Raw genomic sequence first — 15354 nt, forward strand, 5'->3', positions numbered from 1 at the left:
AAAAAAAAAAAAAAAAACACAAACCAATGGGATAAAACACAAAGTCTCAAATAGATCCCACTATACATGGATTGCTGTGGTTACGAATTTTAGAGTGAAACATCACAAAGGGAAATAGAGGGACTTCGCTGGTGGTGCAGTGGTTGAGAATCCACCTGCCAATGCAGGGGACACGGGTTTGATCCCTGGTCCGGGAAGATCCCACATGCCGCAGAGCAACTAAGCCCATGTGCCACAACTACTGAGTCCACGCACCGCAACTACTGAAGCCTGTGAGCCTAGAGCCCGTGCTCCCCAACAAGAGAAGCCACCACAATAAGCATGCGCACCGCCATGAAGAGTAGCCACCACTCGCTGCAACTAGAGAAAGCCCGTGCGCAGCAATGGAGACCCAACGCAGCCAAAACAAAAAACCAGCACAAAAAACAAAGGGAAATAGAAACAGCTTGTGTAGACAAAACCACTCGTGTCCACGGGGAGTGGGGTATGGGCAACCTACAATCACAAGATGGCAGAGAGGAAAAGAAATTGCAGCAAAACCAATAGACAAAGATAAATGTCTCTACCAGATAAACAGCTCCTTCAAATTTATTAAGAAAGCATCAAGCATTTTATAGATGCAAACAGTGAAAAAAATGTTCATCTTAGAAGACAACTCTAAAATATTGGGTTGGCCAAAAAGTTTCTTCAGTTAGTGAAGCAATTGTTCAATAAAATTCTTGGTGAAAATGAAAACTGTCTCTTTTATTTCCACTTAAAACTGAACGAACTTTTTGGCCAACCCGATACCATTTTACACCTAGTAAGTTAGTTTCAGGAAACGTTTTACAAATGCTGGTGAGACTGGAATAAAAGGGTAAAGTTAATAGCACTGAAAATTAGTATATACAGATGGCCAAAAAGCACATGAAAAGATGCTCAACATCACTAATTATTAGAGAAATGCAAATCAAAACTACAATGAGGTATCACCTCACACCAGTTAGAATGGGCATCATCAGAAAATCTACAAACAACAAATGCTGGAGAGGGTGTGGAGAAAAGGGAACCCTCTTGCACTGTTGGTGGGAATGTAAATTGATACAGCCACTATGGAGAACAGTGTGGAGGTTCCTTAAAAACCAAAAAATAGAACTACCATACGACCCAGCAATCCCACTCCTGAGCATATACCTGCAGAAAACCATAATTCAAAAAGATACATGCACCCCAATGTTCACTGCAGCACTATTTACAATAGCCAGGACATGGAAGCAACCTAAATGTCCACTGACAGAGGAATGGGTAAAGATGTGGTATATATATACAATGGAATATTACTCAGCAACAGAAAAGAACAAAATAATGCCATTTGCAGCAACATGGATGAACCTAGAGACTGTCATTCTGAGTGAAGTAAGTCAGACACAGAAATACAAATATCATATGATATCGCTTATGAATCTAGAAAAAAGGGGGTACAAATGAACTTATTTACAGAACAGAAGTAGAGTCACAGATGTAGAAAACAAACTTATGGTTACCAGGGGATAAGGGCGGGGGAGGGATAAATTGGGAGATTGGCATTGACATATAGACACTACTATATATAAAATAGATAACTAATAAGAACCTTCTGTATAGCACAGGGAACTCTACACAATACTCTGTAATGGCTGATATGGGAAAAGAATCCAATAAAAAAAGTGGATACATGTATACGTATAACAGATTCAGTTTGCTGTACACCTGAAACAAATACAACATTGTAAATCAACTAGACTCCAATAAATTTTTTTTTTAATTAGTATAAACATCTGGAAAAGCAACACAACAAAAAAATGCATCCAGAATTATTAAAATATTCATACTATTGAATCCAGTAATGTAACTGATTGATATTTATTCCAAGGAAATAATACAATAGAAGAAAAAACTATCTGCTGAAATGTGTTCACTTCAGAATTATGTCTACAATAATGCCGCTGTATAATTATAAGAAAACAATGTAAGCAATGAAAATATTATCTGTTAGAATTTGCTCACTGCAGCCTTATTCATAAAGGTGGAGGAAGAAGGCTTAGAATCAAATCAAATTAATATCCCCCCAAAAAGAAATCATATAAATAATATCAGTTCCATGAAATATGATATAGCTGTTTTAAATAATTATAACTGCTATACATAAATCTGAAAATTATATAAGTAAAAAATTACAAACATTTTTCATAAAATAAGTAAAAATTACAAATATTCTTTTTAAAATTACAAATGTAAGTTAAAAATTGCAAATATATTAAAATATAGAGTGGAATTATGGGCTTTTTTCCCTTCGAATTTTCTTTGAATTTAAAAATATTTTTTATTTTTTTATTTCTATTTTTTGTGCTTAATGGTTTTTAAAATTTATTTAAGGGGAACATTAATAGTTTTTGGTTATACAACAGCTATGTCTACTGAGCAGTATCCTGGGGTTTGAGATTCTAATAAAACTGTCTTAGGTATATTTCTTTCACGTTGTGAGGGAAATGCAAATTAAAACCACAGTGTGTATTGTATTCACCTACAATAAATGGTTATAATCAGAAACAAACAAATAAAAATGCTGGTAACAATGTGGAGAAATTGGATCCCTTGCACATTGCTTGTGGAAATGTAAAATGGTACAGACAATATGTACAGTAGTATGGCATTTCCTCAAAAAGATAAAAAATATAATTACAGTTTGCTCAAGAACTCCATTCCTAGATATGTGCCACAAAGAACTGAAAACAGGTGTTCAAACAAAAACCCGTACACGAATATTCATAGCAGCATGGTTGACACTGGCCCAATGGTAGAAACAATTTGAATAGCCATCAGTGGGTGAATAGATAAGCAAAAGAGGGTAGATCTACACACTTCCATACACTCCACATACACAGAAATAGAGTAAAATGGTGCAGCAGCTATGGAAACCAGGACGGCAGTTTGTCAAAAACTGAAACATAAATTAACGTATGCTCGTCAATTCCACTTCAGAGGAATGTACTCAAAAGTTTTGAAAGTAGGGAGTGAAATAGATGTTTGTACACCCATATTCACAGCAGCATTTCTCACACCGGCCAAAAGGTGGAAGCAACCCAAGTGTCCATGGATGGACAGATGAATCAATAAACAAAATGTGATTATATACACAAAGGGATATTATTCAGCCCTAAAAACTACGGAAAGTCAGACACATGCTACAACATGTATGAGCCTTAAAGTCATTATGCTAAGTTAAATAACCCGGTCACAAAAGGACAACTATTATGATTCCACTTCTATGAGGTATCCTCCAGAGAAGTGAAACTCAGAGACAGAAGCTAAAACGTGGTTGACAAGGGTTGAAGAGAGTCAGTGTTTAATGGATGCAGTTTCACTGGGAAAAAATGAAAAAGTACAAGAGATGGATGGTGAGGATATCTGTACAATAATGTGAATGTAGTGAATGTCACAGAGCTATATACTTTAAATGTTTACATGGTAAATGTTATGCTCGGTAAATTTAATCACCATCCAAAATGTGAATGAAGTACTGATACATGTTACAACATGCATGAACATGGAAAACATCCTGAGGGAAAGAAGCCATACAGAAAAGGTCACCCAGATCATACTCATCTTGTATGCTTTAAACCCGTCAAGGTTGTGAAAATGACGGAAAGTCTCAAGAACGCTTCCAGGAAAGGAAAACTGGATCAGAATGGAAAAAGGCATTTTCATGCTCTGGGGCAGGTGGTAAAAATGGAAGTGGGCCTGTGGCTTGGATTAGAAGGTGAAAACCATAATGATTTCTCATTTGGGGTTGTGTGGGTGTTCCCTGGGAGAGTGTCCCTTTTTGGGGGTAAAACACAATGGAAGGTGTCATTTAAACTGGCAAAGGTGGTAAATTAATGATGACCAGGGAATCTGAACTTTAGATAAAGAGTACATTGTACTTTGACAGCAGGTGTTCTATATGTTTGAAATTATTAGTAAGTAAATAACTTTTGAAAACAAACATGTCAATACCAGGCCAGAAAAGTAGGTAAGACATCAAACTTCATGACAGGGGCCAAGTACTACACAGATTCAGTTCACCCCAAATGGTTAAGCTAATTACTCTTGTATGAATCCACATATAATCTTTCCACAGTACCTCTTAATAATACTAGTAGTCACTATGTCTTGGGTGCTGTGGATGAACTGGGATACGGTAGAAACAATGGGATTTTTAAATTACAATTTTCCACATCAAATCACCAAAAGGTAGAAGTAATACATGAATTGAGTAAAGTTGCATGATACGAAAGCAATACACAAAAATCAGTTGCGTTTCTATACACTAAGAAGGAAGTAGAAGTATCAGAAAAATTCAGAAAACAGTCCCATTCACAACTGCATTGAAAAGAACAAAATACCCAGGTGTAAATTTAAACAATGATGTGAAACACCTGCACAATGCAAACTGTAAGACACTCATAAAGAAACTGAAAGAAGAAATATTCTGTGATCAGGCACTGGAAGAATATTGTTAAAACGTTCATGCAACCAAAGCAGTGTACACATTCAATTCAATTTCTACCACAATTAAAATGGCATTTTTCACAGAAACAGAACAAACAACCCTATCATTTGTGTAGAACCAAAACAGACCCCAAAGAGCCAAAGCAATCCTAAGAAAAGAGAGCACAGCTGGAGTCAACCTGGTCCCAGACTTCAAACTACACTAGGAAGCTACAGGAATCAAAACAGTGTGGAATGGGCACAAGAACAGGCACCAGAGGAACAGAACAGAGAGCCCAGAAATAATCCAGACGTATGTGGATGTGGTCAATTTATGACAAAGCTGCCAAGGACATTCACTGTGGAAAGTCCCTTCAAAAAATGATGCCGGGTACTTCCCTGCTGGTGCAGCGGGTAAGACTCCGCGCTCCCAATGCAGGGGGCCGGGGTTCGATCCCTGGTCAGGAAACTAGATCCCACATGCACGCCGCAACTAAGAGTTCACATGCCGCAACTAAGGAGCCCACCTGCCACAACTAAGACCGCGCGCAGCCAAATAAACAAATAAATGTATATATTTTAAAATGATACCAAGTGGGCTTCCCTGGTGGCGCAGTGGTTGAGAGTCTGCCTGCCGATGCAGGGGACACAGGTTCGTGCCCTGGTCCGGGAGGATCCCACATGCCGCAGAGCGACTGCGCCCGTGAGCCATGGCCGCTGAGCCTGCGCGTCCGGAACCCGTGCTGCGCAACGGGAGAGGCCGGAACAGTGAGAGGACCGCATACCGCAAAAGAAAAACAAAAACAAAAACAAAACACGATACCAAGTAAACGAGATACCACATACCAAAGAGGGACACTGGAAACTGTCTACACCACACACAGACTACCTGAAATCCACATTTTTCCACATCAAGCCCTTCCTCTGTGGGCTCCTCTGAAAACGGACCCCCCTCACCCTTCAGCCACATACAGGAAGTTTCTCCTCATTTTATCTTCACCTTTCACTCTCATGGCGGCACCTCCCGGCAGGTCCTGAAGACACTGGGGTCCTGTCTGCGTGGACGGGGCCCAGTGTTTCCCAGAAGCTGAAGCCCCAGCGTGTCCGCAGGAGACCGACCTCCCGTCTGCGTCCACTCCGCCAGGCACGGTCAATCCCAGAAAGCCAAGCCAAAGCGCTGGCCCATCCCAGAACCAGGTCAACCACAGGTGTGATGCTAACTGGCCCTGCAGGAGGCCACTTGCTACTAAGAGACTCTGGCAGAAGACGCCACGGGCCCTGTGGACTTGGCGCAGGCGTGGTCGCTCTCCCGCCTCCGTCCTCAGGGCGGGGCTGCAATGGGCGGCGTGGGGTCGCTCCGCCCTCCCGTCGGAGCCGCTGGCGGAAATGGACGCCAAGCCCGAAGTTCTGGCTCCGCGGGAACCCGGGCTCCAATCCCCGCGCTGGGGGCGGGGCCGCCAAAAACATTTTTAAAAAATAAAAACGAAGGCCCTTTGGTAAATAGGCACCAGCCCATAGGCACCTTACAGTGAAAGCAAGTCTGGGGTATGTCTGTTTGTTTGAGAAATAAGGAAGTTCTTCACCAGCTTGTTTCCAGGGCACCAGCATCCTTCGTTTGCTTTGGCTTCATGACCAAGTCTTTGCCAGTGGAACATCTGCGAATGCCACGGCCACGTCTGGCCCATAAAGCTTGCTACACGCGAATCTGTGTGTCTCTCCTGCTGTGCTAGCTGGGTACAGACAGGTACGTTGGTCTTGGGAGTCATATGTAAAACCCTGCCCAGGCAAGGGCTAGAAGGAGGCTGGGGCCCCAAGTCACTGTTTGGAGAGAGCTGCACACCAATCCGTTTTTGACTTTATGGCAAGTTGCTGAGACATTTGGATACACTAGTGAAAAGAGCTAGTTTTCCTCTACTACCCCCTGACTTTTAGTTTGAGGATTGCAAATTAACTTTAGCAAGCGATTAGTAGGAAGTAAGCTAGACCTTTGTCAGGCAAAAATTCCAAGTTAGAACTCTGTAGCTCCCGTGCACATAACCCTGATTTTATTCTTTCTATTTCCGTAAGGATGTTAATTAGACGTACTGTGATGATCATTTTGCAGTTATACTTAGGCTGAATCATTATGTTGTACACCTGAAAATAATACAATGTTAGATGTCAATGATATTTCATTTTTTTAAAAAAACTGTTCTAATTTCTTATCTGCCATGCCCCTTCTTATTTAAACTTTATCTTTTCATCTAAGCAAAACTCATAGTTTTGGTGTCCAACTATCGTTATCGATAAGCATTTGAAAATACCCTACCCGATATCATATGGAAGCAGGAGCGTTATTAGTTGACTACTCCATAGCCAGTTACACCGGGTGGCTGTTTGGTAGCCATTGGTAACCTGTCTAGCAGCCAAAAGAAGGTCGAGAGCAAGGAAAAGGAAGTCTGAGAGCTTATGGCCGTGAATTGCATTCATGTGTCAAAACTCAGTCCCTGTGTCTCTCTCTTTTTTTTTTTGTATCCCATAAAACTTTATTTTACAAAAACAGGGCTCAATCTGGCCTAAAGGCAGTAGTTTGCCAACCTAGAGCATACTGAGAGAATGATGGTATGTGATGAAACCGATGAGGTAGGTACAACATTCTTCTGAGGCTGATATTAATTTCTCCATTTTATGGATGTGGAAATTGTGGTTCAGAGACATGAAGTAACTTGCCCAACGTCACCCAGCTCATAGTTGGTAGATCCATAATATAAAAAAAGAAAAGAAGGGAGGGACAGGATCTTTGGAGTCCAACAGATTGCTTTTATATCATGGATCCACCAACTATCAGCTGGATGACCTTGGGCAAGTTACTTCATGTCCCTGTGTCTCTTATGGTTCAAAGAGTTTAAAAGTCAACGTGGTTCAGAAAATTTCAAGGGTTCAAAGGCTTTGGAGAGAAGGCTAAAAAGAGTGGTCTGATTTCTTAGCACTGCCACCAGATTGAATTGTCAGAGTATATTCTCCTCAGCAGGGGTGGTAACACTTAGAGACACATGCCACCGCTGGCCGTCTCCTGCCCGTGCAGACATCACTCATGATCTTGGCACGATTCTGAGTGCCCGGCACAGAACCCCAGCAGCCACTAACCATCAATTAGTTGGTAGAACATGAGAGATTGCCGCACCTGCTCCAAAGGCTGGGAATTTTCTCTAAAAATCTTGCAGTTGTAGTTCAAGGCTGTTTGCCCTCAGACAGTGGAAGGGCCTTCTTGAGCTGACAAAATGATTTAAGTGCCTTGAAACAGGAGTACAGTCTCAGAAATAGGAACTCTCAAAGAGAAAAGGGAAATACTTTCGAAATCTTAAAAAATCACAAATTGTACCATTAACTTTACCTGATACAAATAATACAGAAGTGTGTAACTTTCCGTCTGTAATGAACTTATCAATTCAATTAATCAAAACTGATGTGTGATCAGAACCAAAGTGTTATTTATTCTTACACTTACTGTATAATACTTGAGAGCTTTTCTAGAGAAAGTACCATTAAACAACACCCGGAATTAAATATAAACTTTAATACAACAGCATGTATGCACTGTCTGACCCCCTCCTCCCTACAGGTCCCCTTTCTATCACGAGGTGCCCCGATCAGAATGACCATCGTACATGTGTCTTGTGTCTCCTTCTATTTCATAATCTAGGCTCTTCCTACACCTCCATCCTCATGTTCATCACATCTCAGAAGACACCTGTGTACCAGCCGCACAGAAGTACTTGGAGTTTCCCAAACTCCCCCAGCACTGCATGCTTGAGGCTGCAGTCGCCTCTGCCTAGGACACCCCGTTCTGTCTTTTCCATTTACATGAAATCCGCCTAATCCAGCCCCAGCCTGGCCTCCTCTGCAGACTGTTTCCTGGGTTAGCCGCCCCTCTTCTGTGCTACCCCTCACCCCACAAAGCACTTGACATACGCATATTTAGTTGCAGGCTGACCTGTTTTTTCTTTTATTTCACAGCCTGTAAGGCCCTTGAGGGTAGGAACAACCTTCCATCTTTCCATGCCCAGAGCACGGTGCTGGTATATAGAGAGTTGTTTAAGGAATTTTGTTATATGATTGCTTGAGTGAATTCTGAAGATGAGAGCTGTTTTGAAAAATGATGCGAGATCACTCATTAACCTAAGCCCACACCTCAGAGCTTTTTCGTTTGCTAGAACTCAGTGAGGCAGCATGGTTACCAAGATGTTGTAGATTTTGGATTTGTTAAGACCAGGCTTTTTTTTTGCAATTACAATTTACCAGAAGTAGTTTACCAGAAATTTCTAATGAGGTGCTTCTCTTAACACATCAGATGCTATGTTAAAGGTACGTGTTAGCAATGGGAGTATCTAACCCCTATGTTCACTGCAGCTCTATTCACAATAGCCAAGACGTGGAAACAACCTAAGAGTCCATCGACAGATGAATGGATAAAGATGTGGTACATATATACAATGAACTACTACTCAGCCATAAAAAAGAATGAAATAATGCCATTTGCAGCAACACGGGGGGACCTAGAGATGATCATACTAAGTGAAGTAAGTCAGAAAGAGAAAGACAAATACCATATGGTATCACTTATATGTGGAATCTAAAATATGACACAAATGAACCTATCTACAGAACAGAAACAGACTCACAGACATAGAGCACAGATTTGTGGTCGCCAAGGGGGCAAGGGAGGGGGAGGATGGATTGGGAGTGTGGGATGAGCAGATGCAAAATATTATATAGAGAATGGATAAACAACAAGGTCCTACTGTAGAGCACAGGGAACTATAACCAATATCCTGTGATAAACCATAATGGAAAAGAGTATGAAAAAGAATAGATATAGATATGGATATAGATATCTGAATCACTTTGCTGTACACCAGAAATTAACACAACATTGTAAATCAACTATACTTCAATAAAATAAATTTTAAAAAACACAGAAAAAAACCCGACGGGGGCTTCCCTGGTGGCGCAGTGGTTGGGAGTCCGCCTGCTGATGCAGGGGACACGGGTTCGTGCCCTGGTCTGGGAAGATCCCACATGCCGCGGAGTGACTGGGCTCGTGAGACACAGATAAAAACCCGACGGGAACATCTAGTATGCACTTGTGGAATTCAGCCTTCTGTTGACAGACTCCATTAATTCAATAAATATTTCAATATCTGCTCTATGCCAAGTTGCTCTGGGTGTTGGAAATGCAGTAATGAAAGAAAAGAAAAAGACTAATCACGCCCACGTTGAGTTTACAGTCCATATGAGGGAGAGACACAAACTATATAGATACATATTTTGTCAAGAGTTATGGAAAAAAACTAAGTTGGAGTCTAGTGGCTGGAGAATGCAGTGGAGGGAATAGGGTTGCTACACCATATGGTAGTCAGGGACGGCTGCTCTGGCAAAGTGACAAAAACCTAAAGGGAAGGGTAAGAGCAAGTGCAGTGGCCCTGAGAAAGGAGACTGGATGGCATTTTACAGGCACAGCAAGGTGTCACATTTGGCCAGAGCGAAGTAGCAAAAGAAAGTGAGGCAGCAGGTTACGGAGGGTTTGTAGGCTATGGTTAGAAGGTCTGCTTTTACTCTAAGCGAAGTGGGGAATTACTGGAAGATTTTGAGAAGAGGGATGATATGAACCTACTTTTGTTTTAAAGATGACTGACTGCTAATAATCTAGGTGGGAAAGAATCTGAAAAAGAATGGGTATATGTATATGTATAACTGAACCACTTTGCTGTACACCTGAAACTAACACAACATTGTAAATCAACTATACTCCAATATAAAATAAAAATTAAATTATAAAAAGATAAGTGACTGCTGTGTTAAGAGCAGATGAGAGGGAGCCAGGGATGAACTGGGGAACATAGCCAGGAGACTACGGTAATGACATAGGCAAGAGAAAATGGCAGCCAACCCCAAAATGGTATCAGCAGTGGAGATGGGAAATGTTTGCATTCTGGATATACTTTGAAGGTTAAGGCAACAAGCTGTGAGTTACGAGTGAAAATATGCTGATGATGACTGCAAGGTGAGGAAAATAGACCTGCCATTTACCGATATGTGGGATTCCATTAATGTGTATCTTTGGGAGAAATATAAACAATGCTTACTGTGTTTTATTGTTCTGTTAGATGATAAGATCATATTTATAACTTACATGCTTAAAACTTAGAGGACCGTTTGAGGGTGTACTTTTTCCTCTTCCATCTCTCCCCAGGCACCAAACCCTGGAGCTTCATTCTTGACAAGGTCTCCAATGTCTCATCCACCTTCGCTTTTTCTCTCATGTTCCCTCAGTCAAGTCTCTCAGTATTTCTTGCTTGGAATAATACAGCAGCCTCCTAATTGGTCTCCAGCCTTCGATCTTTGATGCCTCCAGCTCCTCCCACGATGAGGAAGTACAGGTGGAATTGTCAACACCACGTTCAAAAATCTCTGATGGCCTTTGCCTGCTGAATAAAGACCATGACTCTCCACGGGGCAAGAATCCACACAACGGACCTTTTAGCCATGCGTCTTATTAAGTTGCCCACTGTGTGCCTGTTGGTTCTGTTGTATATGCTCTGGCCTCTTAGTTTTATAGGTTTGCACTACCCCCTCCTTCTTTCCAAACCTGCCCCAGCCCCAAACTCACTTCTAACTCTGCGTATTGGAATGTTTCCAATCCTTAATGCCCATCATTCCGATGAAGTCCTTTAAGCTTCACCCAGTAAGAATTCATCTTTCCCCTGGTACATAGAAATGTGGTTAAAGATTTGCTCTTAGACTCTGAGATGCTGACCAGCGAGCCTCCTGCCAGACTGGCCAACAGCTGGAGAATGAGACCATGGACTCTTTCCTTACCATATCTCCAATACAGGCAAAGAAATAGATTCCATGACCCCTTTTTCATGGACCAAAATAGCTATAACAGATGATCACAGCCCATATTCCCATGGCGATGACTTTTAGGCTGGGAATGTACTCTAAGGGGACATACTGTCTTAGAACAAACTGAGCTACCCAGGGAAGAAAAGGATCCGAACTAAGGTTGTCCTTTGTCATCCAAAAGAGAAGATCCTCACCTGTAGTCTCTCTTCTTCTAGAACAGGGTCAGCAAACCTGACCCTGAGAGGCAAATTCCACCTACCACCCCTTTCTGTAAATCAATTTTTTTAATACAAAAGAAGTATCCTCCCCAACATACTCGCACTTCCTTGGGCCTCTACCTAGTACTCTGTATTGGTTATTTATGAGTATGTGTTTCTATACCTCCTTTTGGGCAGTGGCCTACTGTATGAGAATGCAGAAGTTGTTTTATTAACCACATTTCCACAGCGCCCAGCAGAGCACTGCTCAGAATAGATCCTTAATAAATATCCATGGTGGGCTGAAACAGCAAATTGCTACTCCAGCGACAACAGTCTTAATATTGAGAAAAGACTTGCAGAACTTGTGGTTGGTCCCCGCCCACACATAACCAGTACACACACACGTTATTTTTCAAATTCATTTTCTTTTATTGGATATTATTATTATCATAGTCTGTTTAGAACACCACCACCAAAATAATGTAAGTTTCTTAAAGGTCATATTGATACTCTCCATAAATAAATAAAAGTCTCTCTGGAGTAATATTTAGAAACCACTGTAAAATAAATTAGATTTTTTTTTCCTTTGAGGCCAACCATGTTTTCATCTGTGTGCAAATAAAAATAAATTGATTTTTTTCTCTCTCTTTTACTAAGAAGAATTCTTTCAAATACACTAGGCAAACTGCTTACGTGCTGCAGAAAGCCAGATGTCTTAGGGCACGGAAATAGAAAAATTAGTACTGTGTCTCGTAACTTAAGGCTATCTGAAGGGAAAGCTGATGAACGTTGTGATTTGGAAACTTGGGGCTAGCTAATTATACTCTGCTTAGCATCAGGGATGCCTCCAGTACCCGCTTAATATTATTGGTATAAATGTCTCTTCCTACTCGATTACTGCCTCAGAGCCACACTTCATTGCCATGTATTAAAATTACTGGTATAAATATATTTTTCTTTACTAGACTATAAATCCCTTGAGGGTTATATTCCCGAAAGTTATTGAAGTTTATAGATGGGTTTTTCCTCACTAGACTTTAAGTTCCTGGAGGACAAGAACTGTCCTTCACGTATCTTCCACCAGCTCTTACCGTAGATCTTCGCACAGAGCATTCACTCGACAAATGTGAAATTCATCTTGCCCCTTGGCTACTACTCTGTTTGACTTCCTTTCTTTGCTAAAGGACACTACACCCTATTCCCAATTTAGAATCTTGTATGAACTGTAACGGAGGTTCAGCACCTGTGGCAGAGATCCAAAGTAACAGTATTTGAAATAGCCTAGGTGTAAGCTTCCCAAGACTTACTCCTCGGGGTAGCCCCACCTGGAGCGGGTGACGCTGGGACACTGTGTGTGGTTGTGCAGGATACCCACTTTTCCTGATGTCTGTCGCACCACTCTATGGGGTCATATTCACGCTGTGGTCTCTGCGACGTGTACCCACTAACGTCATGTCCAACTGCACAGTTGTATCCAGCGGCCCTATGGCTGCTCCATGATGGGAGAGATCCATGTTCCTTTTTCCTATTGCTCTGCTATTCCTAGGGAGTTCCAAGATGCATCACGCTCCAAAACGGATGGCTGCCACTGCATCCACATTCCAGTAAGAGCACGCTTACTGGAAGCCGCATGTGCCACTTCTCATCACATGCTAGTGTGACTAGAACTTCGTCATACAGGCTCACCTAGCTGTAAGAGACCCTGGGCAATACCCTTATTCTCCGTGGCAAGTTGTAAGTCAAGGGTTCAATTACCATAAAAGAGAACAGATTTGGGAGATGGCTACAAGCCTCCATTACAAGCCAGTATGTCCCCTTTTGTTTTGTCACTTACATTTTTAATTCTGCAATCTTTTTCCCAGCTCTCGTTCTCCTCTGTTCCTGATAACCAGGAATACTTCATTGGCTGCTTTAGTTTCTGCAGTATCATCGGTGAAGAACGACAGCTTTGTCTCCTTCCTCCTCATACTTTTACTCCCCTTCTTCTACTAGGCAGGACCTCCAGAACAAAGCTGAATTGAAAATGTAATAGCGGACATACGTGTCCTGTTACAAGAAGGAAAACATTCACTAGATCACCCTTCAGTATGTCTGCTGTAGGCTCTTTGTAGGTACTAGGTATTGGATTAAGAAAATCCCTCTTTTTCTCAATGTAAAGAACAGGGTAGCTCTAACCAAGAGTTTTTGAGAGATGAAGTATCTTTGGGACCTCCAGCATCCCCTTTCTAATTCCTCTAAGATCTCTTCAGGTGCTAAGAGACTCAATGTTCTTCTGTTCTAGCCTTCCTACTAAACAAACTCTGGCTTTCAGTCATAAGGGTATAAATTTAAGATGTCTTATCTCTATCCACCTAACAATGTTTTTGTCGTTGTTCCCTTTATTCATTCATGTGCTATTTTATTTTACAAAAGATTTTAGAAGATTTATAAGGACCATACATTAAACTGGAAAAGTAGAAATAGATAGCAATTCACCTCATGGAACATCTAGCTGGTATAGAAAATCATCACTAAGGTGTAGTTAACACAAATTTATGCAGGTCGTACACTACAGTATTATTAAATTGGACCTGTAAATTTTTCGGATGTTCTTTATAATCAGTTTTGCATTGACTATAAGAAACAATCGTATCAGTTCTTCACAGAAAGTAAAGATTTCCTAGCACTAGGATTTGGAAAAAAAATCTTTAATGCTCTTCACATAGGTAATGTAGAGGATATTTTCCATACTCTGAGAGAAATGCACAAGCAGATTGCCTGTGATGGTTTATTGTTTCCGTCAAGGTAAGCAGAGGGCATTATTCCAAAGCAAAACTCACTAAACACAGTTTTTCAAGCTACCCAAACATTTTGGACTAAGTTGCCTGTTACATTCCTCCTTGTTCCACAGGGGGTGGGCATGCAGATTTTTTGTTAGTCATAATCTTAAAATTTTCTGCAAATAAGTTTGTAATTCTCTCAGCTAGGACTTTTTTTAATATGAGTTGTGCAGGGGATGTTTCAGTTGTAATTAATTTCTGGCAAAGGCTTCCTGCGACTGCTTAAAGATGGACATAAATGATTTGTCACTCTCCCCATTCGAGGTGGCTTCATGTCCCCTCCCCTTGACTCTGGGCTGGTCCTAGGTCTGCCTGAACAACAGAATGGGCTGCAAGTGATGCTGGACCAGTTCTCAGTCTCACCTTTATGAAAACAGCGTCCCCTCCTTGCTCTGGGTACGCAGCCTCTCTGCACCCAGCTACCCTGGAGAAGCCAAGGCCAGACCGAAAGTCCGTACCCAGGAAAGCCAGTTAAGAGCCCCAGCTCAGCTCCCAGGTGCAAGTCATCATGGATGCTCTGACCCAGTTGAGTCCCCAGGTGACTCCAGCCTCAGCTGACATCACATGGAGTAAAGAAACTGCCCAGCTGAGCCCAGTCAACTCAGGCCGGTGGGAGAGTAAAATGACTTGTTTTAAGCCACTACGTTTTGGGCGGTTTCTTTTTCTTTTCTTTTTTTTCTTTTTTGGCCATGCTGCAAAGCTTGCTGGATCTCAGTTCCCTGATCAGGGATTGAACCCGGGCCCTCGGCAGTGAAAGTGCTGAGTCCTAACCACTGGACTGCCAGGGAAGTCCTGGGGTGGTTTCTTCACTCAGTAATATACAGTAAAAATGCTTCTCATCCACATTTCAATTCACTGCAGGCAGTCTTGCTTCAGCCACTCACACACCCACGAACCTGTTCTGGTAAAGTTCATAATTTAACAAATCATTGGGAAACACGATAGACACTTCCCATTCTCCT

The sequence above is a fragment of the Neophocaena asiaeorientalis genome, unplaced genomic scaffold (assembly GCF_003031525.2).
Source record: "Neophocaena asiaeorientalis asiaeorientalis breed wild unplaced genomic scaffold, Neophocaena_asiaeorientalis_V1.1 scaffold4, whole genome shotgun sequence".
NCBI classification, from domain to species: domain Eukaryota; kingdom Metazoa; phylum Chordata; class Mammalia; order Artiodactyla; family Phocoenidae; genus Neophocaena; species Neophocaena asiaeorientalis.